At 41.2% G+C, this 24,360-nt stretch overlaps 2 long non-coding RNA genes across 2 annotated transcripts; one reads left to right on the forward strand and one right to left on the reverse strand.

Annotated features, from left to right (window-relative positions):
• Nucleotides 1–206: 206 nt before the first annotated feature.
• On the reverse strand, nt 207–24,237 carry LOC310725918. Its single transcript, XR_014533545.1, has 10 exons — nt 24,188–24,237; nt 21,714–21,825; nt 14,647–14,814; nt 10,921–11,032; nt 10,268–10,366; nt 7,842–7,883; nt 4,290–4,364; nt 1,597–1,638; nt 1,309–1,402; nt 207–1,255 (listed from the first exon to the last, which is right to left on the reverse strand). It is a non-coding gene; the product is annotated as an uncharacterized lncRNA (long non-coding RNA).
• On the forward strand, nt 18,274–18,766 carry LOC310725955. Its single transcript, XR_014533593.1, has 2 exons — nt 18,274–18,391; nt 18,537–18,766. It is a non-coding gene; the product is annotated as an uncharacterized lncRNA (long non-coding RNA).
• Nucleotides 24,238–24,360: the final 123 nt, after the last annotated feature.

Here is a 24,360-nt window from a genome sequence, read left to right on the forward strand (position 1 = left end):
AGGAAATAAGAGAACAGTGATGGATAGATGGATAAATGATTGGATGGATGGATAGATGGATGGATAGATGGATGGATGGATGGATGGATGGATGGATGGATGGATGGATGGATGGATGGATGGATGAATAGTTAGATGGATAAATGGATGGATGGATGGATGGATGGAGTTTATCTGGTCAAATGGGCAAAGAGGACAGTGATGGATAGATGGATGGATGGATGGATGGATGGATGGATAGTAAATGGATGGATGAATAAACAAATGGATGGATGGACAAACAGATGAATGGTTGGTGGGTTGGATGGAGTTGTAGGCAGTTAGAAGGAAAATTACAGATAAATGGATATATAGATGGAGAGCCAAACAAATGGATAGATAAATAGTTGGATAGATGGATCATTAGATAGACAGATGTATGGATAGAGCTGAATATACCAATAGATGGTGGGGGGATGGATGAATGGGTGGATTGGTAGAGAGATTGATAGATGGCTGGTGGTTTTGGTTTAAAATCCAGTTAAAAAAACCTAATTGATAGAAATGGGAACATTTTTGTAAAACTTACAGACAAGGTTTGAATTATCACCATTTCTAAAAAGTATATGAGGTATAGGAAAAGATCAAACTCATCCTACATTTACTCATATTACTCAACTTCCTACTGACAGACATGATGCTCACCTACAGAGCCGACATCATCACTCACATCCTGGACCATGTCACTGAACCTCATGAGTCACAACTAGAGTAATGAGTGATGTGGTGATGTGGTAAGAGGCATATCTAGACTTAACACATCCAATTGATCAAACAGTTTACTGTATTTCCACTCAGCAAAGCAGTTTTACATGATGAACATGAGAGAAGAGCAAAACACCTGGCAGTTAAAAGATGGACTGTGTCGAGAACATTAAAGATATAAACCAGCAGCAGCTTTTCAATATACAGAAAGCTTTTCCATATTTATATATATTGTATGCTTTCCATATACAGAAAGATTCCTGAAAGGATTTAACCTCAAGTCTTTATCAGTGATCAGTTTCTAACTTTAACAATAACAAAACTGTAATGATGGATGTATGAGGATGGGTTCTCATTAAGGATAAACTCATAGGGGCTCATTTATCATGCTAAAAAGTGTACACTAACTTTATTTATGTAAAGATGCTTTAAAGAGAGTCCATTGTTAAAAGGTCTATACAACATTTTTCTTTACCTTAACAGTGAAATTGTGATTAAAAAAAAAAACAGACTCAAAGACAAAGGTTATAATTATGCCAGTTAATGTTAATGTTAAAAAAGAACATTAACCAGGTTCCAATTTCAACAATTTTAACGACCGCTTCATTTATCACCTTCTTCTCTAATGCGAGGCAAAACACATCTGTTCCCGTTGGACCTGTGTGATAAAATGTATGCATTTATTCATCGGTCTTGTTCGAGCATTGCTGGTAAATGATGAATAAATAATGAAAAAAAGAATCTGGTTATATACTTTTAATGACAGATTAGTATACTTTTAAATGAAGTATAATTATAACACAAAATCCACTTAACACTGCAACACTACTACTAGTAAAGAGATGTAGTTACCGTGTTCCTCCATGTGATCCTTTGGAGCTGAATGACTTGTAGCTAAAAGAGAAAACAGGAAAACTTATTGAATCCATCAGGAAGATGGTTCCTTTGGGATGAACTGCTCAGAGAGTGAACAAACCAACCATAAACACGTAAGCAGGCCACAAAACAAAGACAAAGACAAGTTCATACCTGGCAAGATGGGTGTGGCTAGAGGACTGTTAAATGTCTTCAACCCCCACCAATCGTCTCTCAAGAACCTTTCTTCTACACGGGAGTGAGACAGATCTTCCAGCAAGCTTTACCTTCAAGAACTTCTCCTACTCTGATCTACAGGAGAACCTGGCAGAACATCTAGCTCCCTCCTAATGGACTCTTTAAGAATCCTCTTTTGGCTTCCACATCCGGACTCGAGCCCCTTTATTTAGGCAAAATTAAAATTCCTTGATGATTCTCATTTGGGTTATGGTTCATTTGAAGTTCATTTTCTTCCTTTGCCATTCCTTTTCTTCCTTTCTCTCTCTTTCTTCATTTTTCCTTCTCTTCCTCGCTCTACATATTCTTAATTTCTCTTACTTTTTGTGTATGTTTGTGTAGATAGTTCTATGTTGTGTGGTGCCATTCATTAAACGGCGTATTTTTATAAGTGGTTTTCTCTGAGTGCTGCTCACATTTTAAAGTCACTGCAATATTTTGATCTTGCTACATGCTAAATTACTTGTATGCTATAAAGTAAAGAGGGGGTTGTGTCTTTCTTGGCCGGGGAGAGACCCCTTCTTTAGAATGAATAAAAGATTATACTGTCTGTTTGGTGGACGAACAGACCAAATAATTGTAACATTAATTCCATTACTGTTAATTCTAAAAGTTAAATATGTATGAGTAATTATAACCTGTTATAATTACTCATAATGATTCCCCTTCTTGTGAGCTAAATTCGCTACATAGTGATTAGGAGAAAGAGCAGATCATCATAGAATTACTGAATCATAGAAGACCAAAGCCCACCATGGGATGTCTCATTGACAGATAAAAGAGTTGAATGACATCCAGAGGTCCTACCAGTGGCTAGAAAGGTAGGTCTGGAGGACAGCACAGAGGTTCTGATCATGTACAAAAAAAGCCCCAAGCACAAAATCTATAGAAGCTATAGGGTCTATCACAGGGAACACGATCCAGTGTGCAAAGGTGATGTAAGATGAACAGCATACAATGTAAAGGAGAAGCCAGGAATTGTGTGGGTCAGAAGTCCGCAAGAGACATCTTACCTCAGAGACCTCATCACATCTCGCACTGCTCCACGCTGTCTGAGATCCTCCAGCACTGCTCGATTGGTACCACCTTCTCTCAGAATAAAAGCTCTTCTCTGTTCTGGCACCAAGGTGGTGGAATGAACTTCCCCTAGATGTCCATACAGCAGAGTCCCTGACTATCTTCAAGCGACGATTGAAGACCTACCTTCATTGCTAAAGACTCAAAGCACTTTTGTACGTCGCTCTGGATAAGGCCGTCTGATAAATGCCGCAAATGTAAATGTATGTAAAATGTTACAGTTAAAAGAAGGAGAATGAGAAAAAATATTATGGACTAAAGAAACAGATGAAGTCCATAGTGCTCCCAGTGGTATTTGGGGCTGTGGCACACCAAACTGTAGTGTGGCTATTATCAGCAGATGCCAGGTACAACATCTGAGATCACTTTCAAGTGCTCAGGTACTGAATAGAACCCAGAAATTGTCAAGAGAACCCAACAAAAATGATTCTTGGAGATTTATTTTGGTGAGGTAAGAAGTTCCTTAGATCCTATGGCTTTGTTTTGGCTCCTATTTGTATTGCCAGTTGTGAGGCACTTCTACAGAGAGGTGTGTGTCTTTCCACATCATGTCCAATCAATGTCATTTAGCACAGGTGGACTCCAGGCGATTAGGATGCACAAGCTCGTATTCAAGTGTTGTTACAAAGGATCTAAACACTTATGTACATTTCTGGGGATAATTTTTTTTTATTATTATTATTATTATAGACATTTCTAGAATTCTGTTTTCACTTTGAAGATTAATATAAAAAATACAAAATCTATTGAAATGATTGTAGTATCAGTCTGCAACATAACACAACTGAAAACATAAGGGATCTGAATATTTTCCAAATGCACTATATATACTATACTGCCAAAAGTATTGGGACACCTGACCTCTTCTGCTACATATGGTGCTTTTCCAAACTGTCACAACAAATCTGGAGGCACTTAATTGTACAGGACGTCTTTAGATGGCACTATAATAAAATTTTGCTTTCACTTTTTTTTTTTTTTTATCCCAAACCTGTTCCAGCATGGTGATGCCCCTGTGCACAAAGTGAGCTCCTTGAAGATCTGGTTTACATGCTTTGGGGAGGATCTTGAGTGGCCTGCTTTAGAGTCTGATCTCATCCCTACTGAACACCTTTGGGATGAATGTGAAAGTTGACTGCACTCCAGGTCTCCTCACCTTCATCAATACCTGCCTTTTATAATACCCTTGTGGCTGATAAACAGAAATATCCATAAGCACACTCCAAAATCTAGAGGAACATCTTCCCAGAAGAGTGGAGGGAATTGTAAGAGCAAAATGGGACTAAATGTGGAATGCGACGTTTAAAAATCACATACGGTACTTATGACCAGGTGACCCAATACTTTGGCAATATAGTGTATGTAAATGTACTTACATTCAGTGCTGGTTGAGGCAATACAAACTGGTTGGGTTGAAGAGTCAGCTTCTGTATCACCAGGTAATTTAACCCCTGCACCAACATTTACTACAATCAAAAGTCTATTCTACCATACAAACACAAGACAAATATAAACAATACTATTCAGGAACCATAACATTGTAAATACTACAATACTCCTTGTTATGCGGAGATATGGAGGCAGAAGCCGAAATACCAGCAAACAGAGTTTTAATTCAGAAAAAAGCAAAGCCAACACAAAACACTCACACCGGATACGGAGAGTCACAAACCGAAAGTATATATCCGCTCGGGACGAGTAATCCACAGATGCGCGTGGGAAAGTGCGGTGCTGGGCAGGAACATAGAAACTTAATCCACACTGAGAACACAAATGCAACCGTACCGGAAGGATCGGGGTAATCCAGGGTGCGCTCCGGAAGGGTAAGCGCAGCCGTGAAGAGAGAGGAGTCCGAGAAAACGGGTACGTAGCGGAACCGCGCATACGGCGATAAACACGCACATGAACCTCAGCGAACATGCATGAACATACAATAACGGACAGTGGGTGTGGGTGAGTGAGCGGTTTATATGGGAGCCGGGAGTGAGTGAGTAACGCGCTTCAGCTGTGCATGATTTGCGCTGCGAGCTTGGGAGCACGCGGAGGCAATGACAGCCACTGAAGGGGGCGTGGCAGGTGGATTCCTGAAGGCGGAGTGCTGCCCTCTGCGGAGACCTGCCACGAAGTGACACCCTCAGCGGAGACTGGGGGCTGAGTGAACGACGTCGGCGGAGGCCGGAGGCGTAGCGACGCTTCCGGTGAACGATCGGAACCCAGCAGCGCCCCTCGTGGAGTCCAGAGGCCGAGTGCCTTCCACAGCAGAGAGCAGAGGCCGAGAGATGCCCTCCACGGAGACTCGAAGCGGAGCGACGCCCAAGGCGGAGACCGGGAACGGATCCACGCCCTCAGCGGAGACTGGCAGCTGAGCGACCTCCGCTGCGGTGGTCTGGAGCTGAGAGGCGGTCACCACGGAGACCGGGCAAGGCGTGACGTCCCTGGCGATGACCGCCCTGGCAACCTGGAACGGATCCTCATCACCCACTGGAACCTGGAACGGAAAGACAACCCTGGTGACTACCGGAGGCTGGGTGAAGCTCTCAACGGGGCTTACCGGCTTGAAGACCCCCTGGATGGAGGCCGGAGATGGAGCGATGCCCATGACTAAGAACCGAGGCCGAGCCGTGCCCTTGTCGGTGGCCTAAGGATGAGCCATGCCTTCAGCTGAGCCCTGAGGCCAGGCGTCGTCCTTGATAAGGCTCAGAGGCTGAGTGATGACTTCAGCAGGGTTCATCGGTGCGATGTCACCCTCCGGGGAGCTCAGGGGTGACACGTCACTTTCCTGGGAACTTGGAGGCAAGACGTCGCCGAGGAAGGAGCTCATGAGCGAGACGTCGCTTTCAGAGGAGCTCGTGAGCAAGACGTCGCCTTTGGAGGAGCGTGGGGGCGAGACGTCGACTTCGGCGAAACCTGGGTCTGTGTTTTCCCTCTCTGAGGGCCTTGGGACTGCCAAGCCTTCCATATATGCTCCTGTAGGCTTGATGTCCCCTCCAACGTTGCCGTCAAAGGAGCTTGGGAGCGAGACGTCGCCTGGAGAGGAGCTCTGAGATGTTGCGTCGCCCGGAGAGTGACTCGGAGGCGTGACTTCGCCCTCGGAGAAACCTGGAGGACCGACTCTTTGGGACGCTGGCGCAGAACCGAGCTCTCTTTGGCGCGCTGGCGCAGAACCGAGCTCGCCTGGAGACCTTGGAGCAGAGAGGAGCTCTTCTGGAGGTCCTGGGATGGAACCGAGCTCTCCTCGGGGACCGGGAGCAAAGCAGAGCTCTTCTCGGGGACCGGGAGCGGGACCGAACTCTCGGGGACTCTCTGGAGTGGGACCGAGCTCTCCTCAGGAAGCGAAGCAGAACTCTCCTTCCGGGACCGGGAGCGGGACCGGGCTCTCGGGGACTCTCTGGAGCGGGACCGAGCTCTCGGGGACTCTCTGGATGCTCCGGGACAGAGGAGCCCACGGGGTCGCTCTGGGACAGAGAGGAGCCCACGGGGTCGCTCTGGGACAGAGAGGAGCCCACGGGGTTGCTCAGGGACAGAGAGGAGCTCCCACGGAGGTCCATGGATGGAGCCGAGCACTCACGGAGACCCTGGGACGGAACAGAGTTCTCTTCAGGACCCTGGAGTGGAACAGAGCTCTCTTCAGGACCCTGGAGCGGAACGGAGCTCTCTTCAGGACCCTGGAACTGAGAAGAGCTCTTGGGGCCACTCTGGATGCTCAGGAACTGAGAGGAGCTCTCTTTGGAGACCTGGAGCGGAGCTGAGTCATCCCGGAGATTCTGGAGCGGGGCGGAGCCATCCCGGAGGTTCTGGAGCAGAGAGGAGAGCTCCTGGAGGTCCTGTAGTGGGACGGAGCCGTCCAGGATGGCCTGGAGTACGGTGGAGATCCCCTGGAGAACCTGAGGTGGAGCGGAGCTCTTCTGGAGGGCCAGAAGCAGGGCGGAGATCTCCTGTAAGCTCTGGTGCGGAACGGCTTTCTCGGATGCGGGGGAGAGGAGATGGAGATCAGCCGTGATCATCCCGAGTTCCTTGGTGAGCAGCTGCAGAAACCGGGCGCACGAGCAGAACTCTCCAGTCGCGTCCCACATCTCACTGGCAAGAGAGAGAGTTTCTCCAGTCAGTAGAGAGATGTGGAGCTGGACGGGTATGCCTCCATATAACCTTCTACACTCCGTAAAAATAAGCTCCGCTCAAGCCCTGTTGCCGGAGAAGCGAGCTGGGAGTCCTATGACGTCATCGAGGGGTGTGGCACTGCCGAGCACGATCGAAACGGCGGCGAGTTTCCGGGTTTTCCCGGGGGCGGAGCTTGGCCGTCGCTTGATCGTGGCTGAGCGAGTCCTACCTCCGAGGTTCGGTTCGCGCCGGGACCACGGCGGTAATCCGATCATGTTCCCCTTTTCCTCCTTTTTTTTCCCCTTTTGGTTCTTTTTTTGTTACTTTTTTTTTTTCCTTATATTCCTTTTCAGGGGTCCGTTATTCTGTTATGCGGAGATATGGAGGCGGAAGCCGAAATACCAGCAAACAGCGTTTTAATTCAGAAAAAAGAGAGAGACGAAAGAGAGGAGTCCGAGAAAACGTACGTAGCGGAAACGCGCATACGCAGATAAACACGCTCATGAACCTCAGCGAACATGCATGAACATACAATAATGGACAGTGAGTGTGGGTGAGTGAGCGGTTTATATGGGAGCCGGGAGTGAGTGAGTAACGCGCTTCAGCTGTGAATGATTTGCGCTGCGAGCTTGGGAGCACGCGGAGGCAATGACAGCCACTGAAGGGGGCGTGGCAGGTGGATTCCTGACACTTCTACTATACTACTATTGATACTATTATATATATATATTATAATAAACAAATATGTACTACTGCAAATCTTAAGACTTGCCTACAGATATTAGAGTACAATGAAGTATAATGTTATGGATACTGATTGATTTACTTACGGTCTCTGTGGGCTGAGGCAGTGGATGCTGGTTTGTCAGGCTCTGGTTAAAACAATGAAAAATTACATTGCAATTTCTCCCTTATGCTATCATATACTAAAGTCACATAACTGTGTATATTTCTATACTAACACTACAGATCTCCCAATTCTAATACTATACTACTAACGACACTACTATAGGATAGGTAATGATGTCGTGTAAATGCTGACATCTCAATATTAACATGACCACTAGGGGGAAGCGTCATGTGAAACACTCCACAATTTAAACATGCAATAAATGCGTAAAGAAAAGTTGAGTGTTTCCCAGTAGGAATATTCATAAATCATCCACAGTTAATAGAAAGGAAATTTTAGATTTGAATTCAACCGAGTTTCTGAGGTTGACATCACCGGCATTGTGTCTTTACTGGGAAAACACACACACACACACACACACACACACACACACACACACACACACACACACACACACACACTAAAAAATTGCATATTTAATTACCAAATTCCATTGTGTAATCCTTTAGAGTTGAATGACTTGTAGCTAAAATAGAAAACAGGAAATATTTACACACAAAGTTCTGAGGTATGAAACAATAGGCATTTATGGATCTATCAGGAACATGGTGACTCTGAAGGTTAAGAGAGTCCCTCAGAAAGCAGACACCAGAGAGTGATGAGAAGAACAAAATCATTAAATTAAATAAAAGACCATGCCCCTTAATAGAGTGTATCATTGACAGATAGAGGAGACATCCAGAAGTCCTACCAGTGGCTATGGAGGACAGCACAGAGATCATGAGAGCACAAGAACAGGCCCAAAACATTAAACATCTAGAATCTGGGGTCTATCACCGGCAACAGGATCCAATGTGCAGGCTGTGATAAGGTGACTATTAGTAGCAGGGTGTAAGATAAACAGCCTACAGTACACCTGTGCAGAGTGGGAGGTGGGAGCTCAGTGGTTAAGGCATTGAACTTTGGATCGGAAGGTCACAGTTTAAAATTCCACCATGACTGATCTGCCACTGCTGGGCTCCTAAACAAGGCCTTAAATTGTAAGTCGCTCTGAATGAGGGCGTCTGCCAAATGCAATAAATGTAAATGTAAACATCCTGTAGGACAAGTCTGATTGACTAGCAACTGCATAGACCAACAAGTCATAGTGGTGATTGACAAGAAGAAGAAGATGGCAGTTGTGAGAGATGTGTCAATGCCAGATGAGAGAAACATCACACATTCCTGTTCTCAACATTACCGTGTCTGTCTGGGATTACATGAAGAAACCAAATGATTTGAGGCCTGCATCCATAAAAGACCTGTGGTTAGTTATTCTAAATGTTTGGAACAATCTACCGGCCAAGTTTCTTTAAAAACTGCATCTAGAAGTTTAAGTATATCTAGGGAAATGGTGGTCAAAACGATTATTTATTTGAAATGGATTTCTCTTCTGTTTGAATAATTTTGAAATTTTTTTTAAATGTAATTTATTTATACATTTATTTATAAAATTCAGAATTTACTTACATTCAGCTCTGGTTGGGGAACTGAAAACTGGCAGGCTATTACAATTGCATGCCTTCGTAGTAGAAAAGGTCTGGATGCTGAATTGGCCTGCCTGCAATCTAGACTTTTTAATCATTTGAAAACAATGCATAATGAAACAAAAAACACAACAAAGGACACCCAGAACTGCTCCACAGCTAGAATCACATATCAGATACATATTGGGTAACATTTCCCTTCCAAAGCTTGAGAAACCGGTCTCCTCAATTTCTAGCTGTATACAAACAAAGGGCATGATGCTACAATGCGGGAAACATGGCCGTGTCCCAAAACGTTTTGGTTTGTATCCATCAAATTGAAAAAATATATATTTTTTAAATGGTATATATTCTCAGTTTAAACATGCTTTTTTTTTGTTTGTTTGTTTTATTGTAAATAGAATATGAATTTATTAGATTCGATTTGCAAATCATTTTTATTCTGTTATTATTAAATTTTTTCACAGTGCCCGAACTTTTTTGGAATTCTTGTTATAGTCTAGCAGTGGCAGGCCATGCATTTGGTACCTGGGCCTTTAGCGAGGACGTACCCGACTTAATCCACCAATTAATACCACCACTATTATGTCACAATTATAGAAACCATCAATAAAAATACAAAAACACAATATAACAACATGTGGCATTACAGAGAGAGAGACATTGCAACTTGCAAAATAGCAGGGTATTCAAATACTTATTTTCCTCACTGTATATATATATATATATATATATATATATATATATATATATATATATAGAGAGAGAGAGAGATAAAGTGTATGTATATGTTTTATATATATAGTTTCAGGGTGGTACATAAAAAATATTTTGTAAAATAACATTTTTATTTTTTCCTTAATGGAAAGAAGTTCCCTACCTGTATGCAGGCGCTGGTCAAGTCTATCCATGTGTTTCTGCACCCACTCGTCATTGGGATCGACACACACACACATGACGGCTGCTCTTCACAGTAAAGCTGCAGAGGTGCAAAAAGATTCGCGTCAGTGTATAACTGCATTCAAATTTCATCATCTAACACTCACACTCAACCTCACACAACCTCACACTTCTAACATTATTTTAAATTATATTCTAACACTTTTACTCTTCAAACACTCTCAAGCATGTGTTAATATGATTGTGATATTTGATGCAACCATAAAACAGATGATGGACATGGAAAAACAAATACAGTAATCCCCAATTTATCGCCATGGTTACGTTCCAAAACTGCCCGTAATAAACTAAAAACCGCGATAAACAGACGTTTGTTTAAGCCGTAAATCTTCCTCCCACACACTTTAAACACACAGAACACATTTACATTTATAAAGCGAGATAAAAATGTTTTATGCCATAAAAGCAATTCCCAATTAGTTGGTCTATGGTGTTCTCTGTGAGAGACCACGAAAATCAGCCAAACTTATTAGTTATATGGCAAATGCAATTATGTGAGGGGATTACTGTATTTTCTTTTAGTTTTGTTTTTTTATTTAGTTTTTTTTTTATAATAATGTTTTGAAAACTTACATAACTCCAGGTATTATACACTGTCTGTCTGTTAATTCATACCCTGTAATGACTCTCACAGGGATCTTATTTTTGTAGAAAGTCAAACAGCAACGAGATAGTCCATTAATATCTGTGTGAAAACATTTATGCATGTATTTATCAATTACATTACATTTAAGTCGTATTTGTATGGCACAAAACAATATACAGTACATTGCCCCAAAGCAGCTTTCCAGAGATAGATTACAAATGTACAATATAAAGTCAAGTCAAGTCAAGTCAAGTCAAGTTTATTTGTATTGCGCTTTTCACAACAGACATTGTCTCAAAGCAGCTTTACAGAAATCAACAGTGAAGGTGAATGGTGTGCGTTTATCCCTGATGAGCAGCCATGGTGACTGTGACAAGGAAAAACTTCCTTAGATGTTATGAGGAAGAAACCTTGAGAGGAACCAGACTCAAAAGGGGAACCCATCCTCATATGGGTGATATCAAAAGTGTGATTATAGTCTTTAAAACAATACAGAACACTGGAGAGTGAGAACTAACATGAGCATTGGAATGTGTGATGAGTGATGATCTTTCTACAGTCTGATACAGTCATTTGTGGTTATAAAACTAGAAGCTACTGAGCTCAACATTTGTGATCATCACAGATCCAACACCAGCTTCTCCATGCCAGACCCTTTAAACACTCCAGGAGGTCCAATGTCCAAACTCCACATGCAGTGGGATCCAATTGGCTCTGGTACGTCCCCAGATGGTTCGGGATGTTTGCGAATTTGGCTTCTACTTCTTTAAAGGTCCATAATCTTCATAAGGTGGGATTTGACTGGGGCTGGAGCAACTTCAGGAATTAGCGTAGCTGCTGTTCATGATATTAACAGCAAAAGTTGATAATGTGCATGTGATCAGATGTTCTGGAGCACAAGGTTATGATGTGATGTGTGTTATGTGTAGGCTTTGCTAAAAAGACATGTTTTTAATCTGCACTTAAACTGGGTGAGTGTGTCTGAACCCCGAACACTGTCAGGAAGACTATTCCAGAGTTTAGAAACTAAATGTGAGAATGATCTACCGCCTTTAGTGGACTTTGCTATTCTAGGAACTACTCGAAGCCCAGTGTTTTGAGATCTGAAAAACCATGACTAATTGTAGCGTGTTAGAAGACTGGATAGATACATGGGAGATAAACCATTTAGTGTTTTATAAGTAAGTAGCAGTAGTTTGTAGTGGATTTTAATCTTAACAGGAAGCCAATGTAGGGACGATAAGATTGGGGTTATGTGGTGATATTTTCTTGACCTTGTGAGAACTCTGACTGCTGCATTCTGAACTAACTGAAGCTTGTTTATTAATGATGCAGGACATCCACCTAGTAATGCATTACAATAGTCTATTCTGGAGGTCATGAACGCATGGACGAGCTTCTCTGCATCAGATATAGACAACATATTTCTTTGCTTAGTAATATTTATAAGGTGGATGAAAGCTTTAAAGTTTTTGTAAAATGGTTGATGTGATTTTTAAAAGACAAGTTGCTGTCTAAAATAACTCCCTACAAAGATCTTGTTCTCTTGTAAGTAGGAACAGAACTGGGCAGCGACAATCTTTCCTAAAATCTTAGACATAAATGAGAGATTTAAAATGAGTCTGTAATTTGATAGTGTTTGGATTCAGATTAGGTTTTTTAATGGGGGGGTTAATAACTGCTAACTTGAGGGATTTAGGGACGTGACCTAACAATAGTGAGGAGTTAATAATATTGAGAAGAGGCTCACCAGCTGGATATAACACTTCCTTTAGTAGATGATTTGGAATGGGATCTAACTGACATGTTGTTGATTTAGCTTTGGTAATAACATTATACAGCTCTTCCTGTCCTGTACATGTAAAACAGTGTAGTTGTGGAGTTGTAGGTGAGATTGTGTCAGGAGATGCTGTCAGAGGTTGGACCTCCACAATTGTTTTTCTAATACTATAAATTTTTTCAGTGAAGAAATTCATAAAGTCCTCACTACTAAACTGTGATGGAACACAATTTTCAGAGCCCTGATTTGTAGTTAGTTTAGCTACAGTACTGAAAAGGAACCTGGGATTGTTTTTGTTGTTTTCTATGAGTTTGCTCAGGTGTTCAGCTCTAGCAGCTTTTAGCGCCTGTCTGTAGCTAAGCATACTGTCTTTATACGCAATTCTAAATACCTCCAATTTAGTTTTCCTCCATTTTCTCTCCAGATTACGTGCTGTTCTCTTTAGGGCATGCGTATGACTATTATACCAAGGTGCATGTGCTTGTTCTCGAACCTTTTTTAACCGGATGGGGGCAACAGTGTCTAAAGTGCTAGTGAGGATAAGGTCTATGTTGTTCGCCATCTCATCAAGATTATTAGCAGTTATGGGTTTAGTGAGAAATTGAGATAAATCAGGCAGGTTATTTATGAATCTGTCCTTAGTGGTTGGAACAATAGTCCTACCAAGTCGATACCGTGGTGAAACACGGCTCTAATCTGCTCTACCGGTAGTGTGTACAGTATGAGGTAATGGTCTGTGATGCCATCACTCTGAGGTAAGATATCTATATTAGTGACATCTGCTACGTGGGATATTATTAAGTCTAGTGTGTGGGTAAAACGGTGAGTTGGTCCGGTGATGTTTTGTTTAACCCCAAAAGAGTTTAATAAGTCCACAAATGATAGTCCTATTATTTGCATCATCTACATGAATATTAAAATCTACTACAAGCATCAAACAAACAAACATCAAACAAACATCATAAATTAGTTGCTATACATTTTTTTTCCTAATGAGTGAGCCAGTGGCAGTGACAAGGGAAAAACTCCCAGAGACTTCATGAGGAAGAAGCATTGTGAGAAAGGAACTTAAAATGGACTCCATACTCATTCTCAACATTGAATGTCCATTCATTATACTTCCATCATTGCTGCATTTATCAACTGATCACTGATGCACACCTTAATATAAAACTATCAAAGGCAATTGTAGCCACAAGCCACTGTGGCAGTTTCTATTCATTTATACTGCCTATATTAATTACAGTCCAGGTCCATCTTCATAGTCAATAAGTTTAACCCTTCAAAGTAAGCTCATGGATATTTAGACTGTTCATGTGGAGAACATCCTTAGCTACAGCCAATGGTTTCCAACCAAAGAGAACTCTATGCAGAGGTCGGGCATCAGAATGGATCAGGCAGATCCAGAAAGAAGAAAGGGACAGGATCAGGCCTGGCACAGGCGATATGGTATAATTTAAAAGGTATATTTTGCTGATCTAGATCCTGATTGTAAAGTAAGTGTTGATAAATTGTCTATGATTTCAGCTCTGGCAGAAGTGCAGCTGCAAATCACAGGGTTGTTCGTGGTTTGTGAAAGATAGAGGTAAAACAATAACATATCAAGCGGTATTTCTAACTTTTAACCTTCAAGAAAGGAATAAAAGAGGAGAGACTGGTCAGGGAAGGACTGTTTGTAGCTGCTATAACATTGTTTCACAGATGTTTATCATTGACATTGGAAATTAATAAAGAAATAAAAAATGGAGGCATGCTGTGCATTAATAAATAAGGAATTGCAGTCACTGGAACAAGAGAGTAAAACTTGAAATATATATTAGGAAAATAATCAACTTATGGGTCATTAGGGTAAAGTTTCACATCGTCAATTTTCTCTGTGTATACTGTAACAATTTTGACAACAAAAATGTTCAATCAGGAAACTTGGACTTACTCGGAAATGTTGCAAAGGACTGAAGGCAGGTGAGAACCAACAGAAGCCGCAGGATGGAATGAGAGATCATGGCCACTGATGAAGCTGTTAATGCTTCTACTGCTACTGATGATGATGATGATAATATGAACACAGTCGTGTTAATGCAAGCACCACTTAAGCACTTATCTAATAAAAGGAATGGGTGAATGTGGTTTGGGTCAAGAGGGCATTTTTAAGGATAACTCTAACCCCCACATAACCCTTTTACAGGAAATCTAGCTGCAGTTGTGCGTGTGTGTCTGTGTGTGTAAAGGAAGGAGGTAAAGTGGTAATGTGAAAGAGATAGCGTTTAGCATGCTATGTTGCACACACACACACACACACACACACACACACACACACACACACACACACACACACACACACACCACATTCAAGTGCATTTAACGGCTTTGTTTTTTTACCATGAGCAGGGTGATGGTGTGAAGCCTGAAGGTTAAATAAAACAACAATTTGGGGTTTAAAAAGTTGAATGAATGTGTACTGATATAAAAATGCCTTGATGGCAAAGCGTCAGTGTGACTAACATGGCTGAATGGCTTTAAAACTATTCAAAGTGATTAAGTTTTGGTTCCTACTGATGCATCAGGTTGCTTCTCTGAAAGACGTGGATCCTCTTCACAACTTAATATACAGTGTGGAAACACCTAGTCTTTGATGGATTTTGAGGGACACATGTATGTTTCTTTTGTTTCCATGCAATACACTCGGTGTAAAACTCAAAACCAAACAAGAATTGGGCAGTTAATGACTGGATGAAAGGTTTGTGGAGTCCAAATGGAACAATTTTGTCTCTAACAGAAGAGCTTGTTTAAGATAAAGACCAGGATAGAAGATGTCATCAGAATCCCTCACCCCCACAGTGACACATGTAGGTAGAAGCTCAATGGTTTGGAGTTGTTTTGGAGCAGAGAAGGTTGGACACTAAATCTGTGTAAAAGGAATCCTGAACCATCATGGCAACCATTTCATACTTTACCGCCACAATAATCCTAGATTGTGACTCAAGTAACTTTCCAACTGAGAGACAAAGGAGATGAGAGATCTCTCTCGCACACCCAGAGTGACCAGAGTTGGTGAAACAGTATAATTGGACGCTTGCCACTCAACTGTCTCCATGTGTGAACTGGGATCAAAAGGACTGGGAACTGGGATCTGCAGTTGCCACTGGTTCTGATGGCTACCCAGAGTGTGTTGCAGGAGACAACCCAATCTTCCTTGCTAACAGGTCACCCACTAGATGCACCAGAGGCACTAACTGGGTTGGAGTACACCCAGTGCAGGACGGTCTGAGATGTGGCACCTGAAAATAGTATGAGGATCTCTTTTAGTCCATTGAAGGAAAGTAGATGTCACAAAAGAAGCCATTGTGACTTCCTGACTACTCCCTTGGTGCTGCCTACTTATGTCCCTCAACAGGCTTAAAGAATGAGGACTGGATCACGGTGTTGGCCCAGAGAGGCACTTAGAGTACCACAGTTCGCTGCTGTTTTAACAAATCAGACTGTTAATTCAATTCAATTAATGTTTATTTGTATAGCGCTTTTAACAATGAACATTGTCTCAAAGCAGCTTTACACATATAATGTGGTGATTAAAAGTGAATATGTTCTTTATAAGTAAGTTTGTCCCTAATGAGTGAGCCGGTGGCGACTGTGGCAAGGAAAAACTCCCCGAGATGGCATAAGGAAGAAACCTTGAGAGGAACCAAAATCAAGAGGGAACCCATCCTCATCTGGGTTGCACCGAATGTCCATTTTAAAGTTACTGTAACCACTCCAAAGGTGTTTCAAGATCAAGTTGCCATGTCTCTCAATGGTTATGATGTTGAAGTTAAATTCCAGCACCACCAATTTATCCCTACTGGGCCCTATAACCGAAATCCACTGCTAGAAAGAAATGCACAAATCTCTCTCAAATTCATTCATTCATTCATTCATTCATTTTCTCCCGCTTATCCGTAATTCGGGTCGCGGGGGCAGCAGTCTAAGCAGGCCCCCCCGCCTTTGACTGCTGCCCAAACCTCACAGCACCGTCCCTTACGGTCGCTCCTGCAGGTGGTGAGCCCACAGGAAGGCGGCCCCACGTCACGCCGACGTCACGGACCTTGATATTATCCCTCGTAAGGGACCCCCGAGCATAGAGGGTTAAGGGCCTTGCTCAAGGGCCCAAGAGTGGCAGCCTGGCGATACCGGGGCTTGAACCCCAGACCTTCCGATCGGCAGCCCAGCGCCTTAACCGCTGGAGCCACCACTCCCCACTCTCTCTCAAATACTCTACAAAATCTTGACAACAATGATTACTACAAAAATCCAAGCGAAGAAGCTGCGACACGGGGAACTTAAAAACACAGTATTGTAAGAATAAAACTGGTTATTCACACCATGTGAACAGGATTCAAGGAAAATGACTGTATGTTGCAAGAGACAGTGAGACAATAGAACATATGTTGAAACCTGAAAGCACTGCAGTTAGGTGGTGCAGCAATTTATGTACAACCCAATTTTCCCAAAGAAGTTAGCACATTGTGTAAAATCTAAATAAAAACACAATGCAATGATTTGCAAATCTCATAAATCCATATTCTATTCGTAATGAAACATAGAAAACATATGAAATGTTTCAACTGTGGAAGTTTACTGCTTTAAAGAAAAAATATGGTAATTTTGCAATGGTATCAAAACCATGACCTTTAACCCAGATCTTCATCTTCAGGAAGAGGGTGAAGTCTGCTGGAGCAGAATTTGGCGAGTAGGTGGCTGCAGTTGTGACATGATGTGGATTGTTCTCTGACGATCATCATGTCAAGTCAAGTCAAGTCAAGTTTATTTCTATAGCATTTTTCACAACAGACATTGTCTCAAAGCAGCTTTACAGAAATCAACAGTGAAGGTGAATGGTGTGAATTTATCCCTGATGAGCAGCCATGGCGACTGTGGCAAGGAAAAACTCCCTTAGATGTTATGAGGAAGAAACCTTGAGGGAAACCCATCCTGATTTGGGTGACATCAAGAGATTGATCATAAATCTTTCAACAATACAGAACACTGGAGAGTGAGAACTAACATGAGTACTGAAGTGTAAGATTATAAGTAATGTTCTTTCTACAGTCTTATACAGTCTCTATGGTAATAAGACTAAGAGCTACTGAGCTCAACATTTGTGATCATCACAGATTGGACATTGCATCGGTGTGCATGCTATATACGTGCTGAGCATCAGCGTGGGACGCCTGTCCTGACCATACCACGCTGTAAGCCGTTAGCTATAGAGCGGTATGGCCAAATGCCAGGACAGCATTGCATCGTCACAGTGTGGAAACAAACACACACACACACTATATATATATATATATATATATATATATATATATATATATATATATATATATATATATATATATATATATATATATATATATATAGTGTGTGTGTGTGTTTGTTTCCACACTGTGATTACCTCTTAGCATCGTCACAGTGTGGAAACACACACACACACTATATATATATATATATATATATATATATATATATATATATATATATATATATATATATATATATATAGTGTGTGTGTTTGTTTCCACACTGTGACGATCTGCTGAGAGGTGGCCTGAGAAACTTCTGCTATATATAGACCTGGACCTCGATGCTACCCGACAGCCAGCGGAATGCTAAGAGGTAATGTGCTTATTTTATGAGGGGTATTTAATGGAATTGACTGTTTTTTATTATTCCGGTTGTACTTTATTTTGCTTTTTGTCGTTATTGTCCTTTCGTGATTGTGTTTAGTGTGTGTGAGTGTGGGGTAATTTGATTTGACCATAATGTGGTTTGCTTCTTCTCCAGGTGTCTGGGAGACCAGTTCTAGTGTGAGGGAAAAGTTCCTCTCTGCTTGGTGGTGGATTCCTTCGGTGTGCAGTGGTTGACAGGTGGGGTTGTGGTGTCGTATGAGTGCACTTGTGTTTGCTGTGGATAGGAGATCATTAGTCAGATCCCCAGCCCTGGAGTCCAATCATTCTTGTGTGGTATATGATGTATGATTTTATGTCATTTTAATAGTTCTTAATAAACTGTGTGTATTATACCTCTGTCTCATGTACTGACTCCGCTGTAGAGGAACCTGGGTGCCTTGTGTATGTCTTTATAAATGGTTATCCACGGTAGCTGAGCCCCCGGGGTGGCGTAGTCGGTTTCTACTAGTAACATTCTTAAATCTAGTTCTTACATTTTATTATAAAGTCTTCTATGTCCCAAATTTCACAATTTTCGGGAACAAATTGGATGCACAGGTGTCACATCTGCATCAGATATGGGCATGTTTCTTAGCTAAGCAATATTTCTAAGGTGGAAGAAGCCTGTTTTTGTAACTGGGTTGATATGATTTTTAAAAGACATGTTGGAGTCTAAAATAACTCCCAGGTCTTTTACCGTTAAACTAGTAGTTACAGAACATCCGTCTAAATGCAGGTTGAAATGCTGCAGCTTCTGTGTACTATTTTTTGGGTTGATAAGTGAAATCTTTGTTCTATCAGAATTCAATAATAGAAAGTTATGAATCATCCAGTCTTTGAATTTAATAATACACTCAGTCATCCGAGCTAATTAAACTATATCACCTGGTTTAGATGAGATATATAGCTGGGTATCATCAGCATAACAATGGAAGCTAATTCCATGCCTTCTAATAATATTTCCAAAGGGGAGCATGTATATTGTGAAAAACAGGGGTTCTAGAACTGAACCTTGTGGCACACCATAATTTATTTGCATTAACCTGGATAGCTCTGCATTTAAATTTACAAAATGGTAACGATCAAACAGGTAGGATTTAAACCAGCTCAATGCCTATCGCTGAATGCCGATGTGATTTTGTAAGCAATCTAGGAGAAGATTGTGATCTATAGTGTCAAATGCCGCAATAAGATCTAGTAAAAAAAAAAAAAGAGTTGCTGAACGTTTTTGAAATTTTTTGAGGGTTGAGCTCATTAAAGGTCTTCCTGACTTCTCTTGTCATCTTCAGTGATGTCCTTCTGTTCTTGAAGTGCCACTAAAATCCCTTTGAAAGACTCGTTGCAGCATCGCCGTATGTCAAACGCATGTCATGTCAAACGTCTCTGTGGCAGATTTGCCCGGGTTCACGCAGAATTCACATTTGCTTTATGTTCAATTTAGTTGTCCATCCATAATAAAATCAAGACGTGATAAAGCACGTGGTCAGAATAGCACCAGGTAGTATCATTATTCTCGAAACGTTTTGATACCACAATCTATTGTGTTATTAAACAGTTGGAGAAACATTTTGCAATTTAAAGAACTCTCTGTGCACTAGGGACAAGTTAATACTGTAGAACGTAAGACTGTAGAAAGAACACCACTTATAATCTTATACTCCAGTGCTCATGTTAGTTCTCACTCTCCAGTGTTCTGTATTGTTGAAAGATTTATGATCAAACTCTTGATGTCACCCAAATGAGGATGGGTTCCCCTTTTGAGTCTGGTTCCTCTCAAGGTTTCTTCCTCATTACATCTAAGGGAGTTTTTCCTTGCCACAGTCGCCACGGCTGCTCATCAGGGTTAAATACACATCATTCACCTTCACTGTTGATTTCTGTAAAGCTGCTTTGAGACAATGTCTGTTGTGAAAAACGCAATACAAATAAACTTGACTTGACTTAATAGTGGCAAAAAATCAATTGGGTGGCTTTGATTTCCGGGCCCTTAAGCAGCACTGTGTTTAAAACAGTCATGATTCTGTAATGGAATCACAACATTGATCTCATTAACACCTTCAGAATTCATTGTCTGTGAAAACAGTTTGCCAAGTCATCCACAACTGCAGGCTAAATATTTTTCACATTTATCACCACTCTGTTCCTCAACCACTGCTTGACTGGTCACACCATATTTTAGAGTAAAAGGCAGACATGCTTCCAGACTGTTTTGGCACAGACAAACTTATACTTGATATTTGAACAGATAGCAGTATTCCAATGATGTCTACAAATTCAACATAGTTTTAGACTGATTATATTCTTAGTATCCTAATGAACAAGTATTAGAACATATTTATTTTTGTAGACTTCAAAGCACTTTGTAAGTCACTCTGAATAATGGCACCAAATTCTGTAAATAGAATAGCCTTTATTTGTCACATATACATTACAGCACAGTGAAATGTTGTTCTTCGCATATCCCAGCTTGCTCGGAAGCTGGGGTCAGGGCGCAGGGTCAGCAATGATACGGCGCCCCTGGAGCAAGAAGGGTTAAGGGCCTTGTTCAAGGGCCCAAGAGTGGCAGCTTGGCAATACCGGGGCTTGAACCCCCGACCTTCCGATAAGTAATCCAACGCCTTAAACACTGGAGCTACCACTCCCCTTTAAATGTAAAATTTCTTTACTGTAGGTTTAGTAATTTTTACTATTTATTACGATTCCTAGACTTGTCGGTTTTTTAAAGGTTGATATAGCAAAAAAACTGTCAGTTCCAAAACCACACAATCATTGTCATTTTGACGTCATATTGGTATTATTCCAGCAAAGCCTGTTCTCTGAAATCAACTGCCTAACAAGCTGGAAGATGTGGGGAAAAAAGGGAATTTCATGGAGCTACAGTGTATATTTGACAAATAAAGCTTTCTTCCATGAATCAGCAAACACACACATACCTGCACTGGTAACTGGAATTCTGGGGGATTTTTTTGTCATATGACTCAAACAATTAGAGTCAACTTTATCTTCTGATCTGTCAATATGTGAATGCTGATCTAATGAAACCAGCTGAAGACGCCATCTCTATTGTTTGGGCAAAAGTGTAAACGTTATTATGCAAAAAATAAAACCGCGACTGTAAGACTGTGACAACATTCACCCTTCACGTGATGTTTCGCACTGTGGTAAAAGCTTCCTCTTTCAGTTTACGCAGTTACTTCAAGGTTCTCAAAATCAATCCCAAGAACCTGCCCGAATATCTGTTCCAAAGCAGTACGCTGGGTGAAGAAGTTGATTGTGGTCACATATCGCATACCTGAATGCCCATGTGTGTAATTCTGTTGAGTTGATTTTGTTGAAGTTAAATTAGAGAAGGCGTTGAGGAATCTGTGGGTCTGTGTTTAAGCAAAAATAGATCATGGGTTCACCTCTGATTAAAAAAAAAAGAGTAAATCGGTGATCAGTCAGTCAGTCAAGACTCTTTACTTAATCAACTCAGTTACACTGATCAGTTAATAGAATGATATTAATGAGTCAAACACTGATTTCTATTCAAATGATCATGAAACCAAAACCTTCTTTTGAACTACTTAAAAAAAAAAAAAAAAAGTAATGTAAATGAGGTCACGTGGGTTGTGGTGAGTTCTGGAGTTTCTTCATTGTTTATTCCTCTTTAAATGTTCTGCTTGATGTTGAACTGACGCCGAACTCTATGTTGGTGATCAGTAGATACACCAAGCGCCGATCAGAACGAGTTATTGCGTGTTTGACCAGTTTTTATCTATTTTTGAATAAAAATAAATGACTGATTTTGCCAAATGTAGTTCAGTAAAAAGTTAAATATTTAACTGTAGTAAAATCAAAGTCTCCCAATATGGAAATACTTCAGTAAAACTAGAGAAATGAAAAAAGCTACTTAAGTACAGTAACGACAAATTTCAGGGTTCCATCACTTTTATAGTTTTAACCCCTAATTATGTTTTATATTTTATTATAAAACATATATATACAGTGAAGAAAATAAGTATTTGAACACGCTGCTATTTTGCAAGTTCTCCCACTTAGAAATCATGGAGGGGTCTGAAATCCACTGTGAGAGACATAATCTAAAAAAAAAATCCAGAAATCACAATATATGATTTTTTTAACTATTTATTTGTATGATACAGCTGCAAATAAGTATTTGAACACCTGAGAAAGTCAATGTTAATATTTGGTACAGGAGCCTTTGTTTGCAATTACAGAGTTCAAACGTTTCCTGTAGTTTTTCACCAGGTTTGCACACACTGCAGGAGGGATTTTGGCCCACTCCTCCACACAGATCTTCTCTAGATCAGTCAGGTTTCTGGCCTGTCACTAAGAAACACGGAGTTTGAGCTCCCTCCAAAGATTCTCTATTGGGTTTAGGTCTGGAGACTGGCTAGGCCACGCCAGAACCTTGATATGCTTCTTACAGAGCCACTCCTTGGTTATCCTGGCTGTGTGCTTCGGGTCATTGTCATGTTGGAAGACCCAGCCTCGACCCATCTTCAATGCTCTAACTGAGGGAAGGAGGTTGTTCCCCAAAATCTCGCATTACATGGCCCCGGTCATCTTCTCCTTAATACAGTGCAGTCGCCCTGTCCCATGTGCAGAAAAACACCCCCAAAGCATGATGCTACCACCCCCATGCTTCACAGTGGGGATGGTGTTCTTGGGATGGTACTCATCATTCTTCTTCCTCCAAACACGTTTAGTGGAATTATGACCCAAAAGATCTATTTTGGTCTCATCTGACCACATGACTTTCTCCCATGACTCCTCTGGATCATCCAAATGGTCATTGGCAAACTTAAGACGTGCCTGGACATGTGCTGGTTTAAGCAAGGGAACCTTCCGTGCCATGCATGATTTCAAACCATGACGTCTTAGTGTATTACCAACAGTAACCTTGGAAACGGTGGTCCCAGCTCTTTTCAGGTCATTGACCAGCTCCTTCCGTGTAGTTCTGGGCTGATTTCTCGCCTTCCTTAGGATCATTGAGACCCCACGAGGTGAGATCTTGCATGGAGCCCCAGTCCGAGGGAGATTGACAGTCATGTTTAGCTTCTTCCATTTTCTAATGATTGCTCCAACAGTGGACCTTTTTTCACCAAGCTGCTTGGCAATTTCCCCGTAGCCCTTTCCAGCCTTGTGGAGGTGTACAATTTTGTCTCTAGTGTCTTTGGACAGCTCTTTGGTCTTGGCCATGTTAGTAGTTGGATTCTTACTAATTGTATGGGGTTGACAGGTGTCTTTATGCAGCTAACGACCTCAAACAGGTGCATCTAATTTAGGATAATAAATGTAGTGGAGGTGGACATTTTAAAGGCAGACTAACAGGTCTTTGAGGGTCAGAATTCTAGCTGATAGACAGGTGTTCAAATACTTATTTGAAGCTGTATCATACACATAAATTGTTTAAAAATCATATATTGTGATTTCTGGATTTTTTTTTTTTAGATTATGTCTCTCACAGTGGACATGCACCTACGATGACAATTTCAGACCCCTCCATGATTTCTAAGTGGGAGAACTTGCAAAATAGCTGGGTGTTCAAATACTAATTTTTCTCACTGTATATTACATACTGTACAAGCATATGCTTGTATATGAATATGATTGTATGGATATGACAACAATAAACAGCTCCAAAAATCCACAATTTTAAGGCAAAATAAAGCTAAAGCCATTGGTGAGAATGTTTTATATATAGATTTCCCATAAAAATGAGATGGATGGAAATGTTTATTGTAGTCACGTAGCACATACCTGAATGTCCGGTTTGTTCTGTGTGATCCTGTTGAGTTGTATTTGTTGGAGGATCAGTTCAGTCATTATAAAATAGGTGAATGGCCTTTATTTACTTTCCTTTGGCTACGGTGTAGGAATGGAAGCAGGTGATCACCAGCAGAACCGAATGAGCATTGAAGAACATAGCTGAT

Source organism: Silurus aristotelis, assembly GCF_946808225.1.
Source record: "Silurus aristotelis genome assembly, chromosome: 5".
In the NCBI taxonomy this organism is placed as follows: domain Eukaryota; kingdom Metazoa; phylum Chordata; class Actinopteri; order Siluriformes; family Siluridae; genus Silurus; species Silurus aristotelis.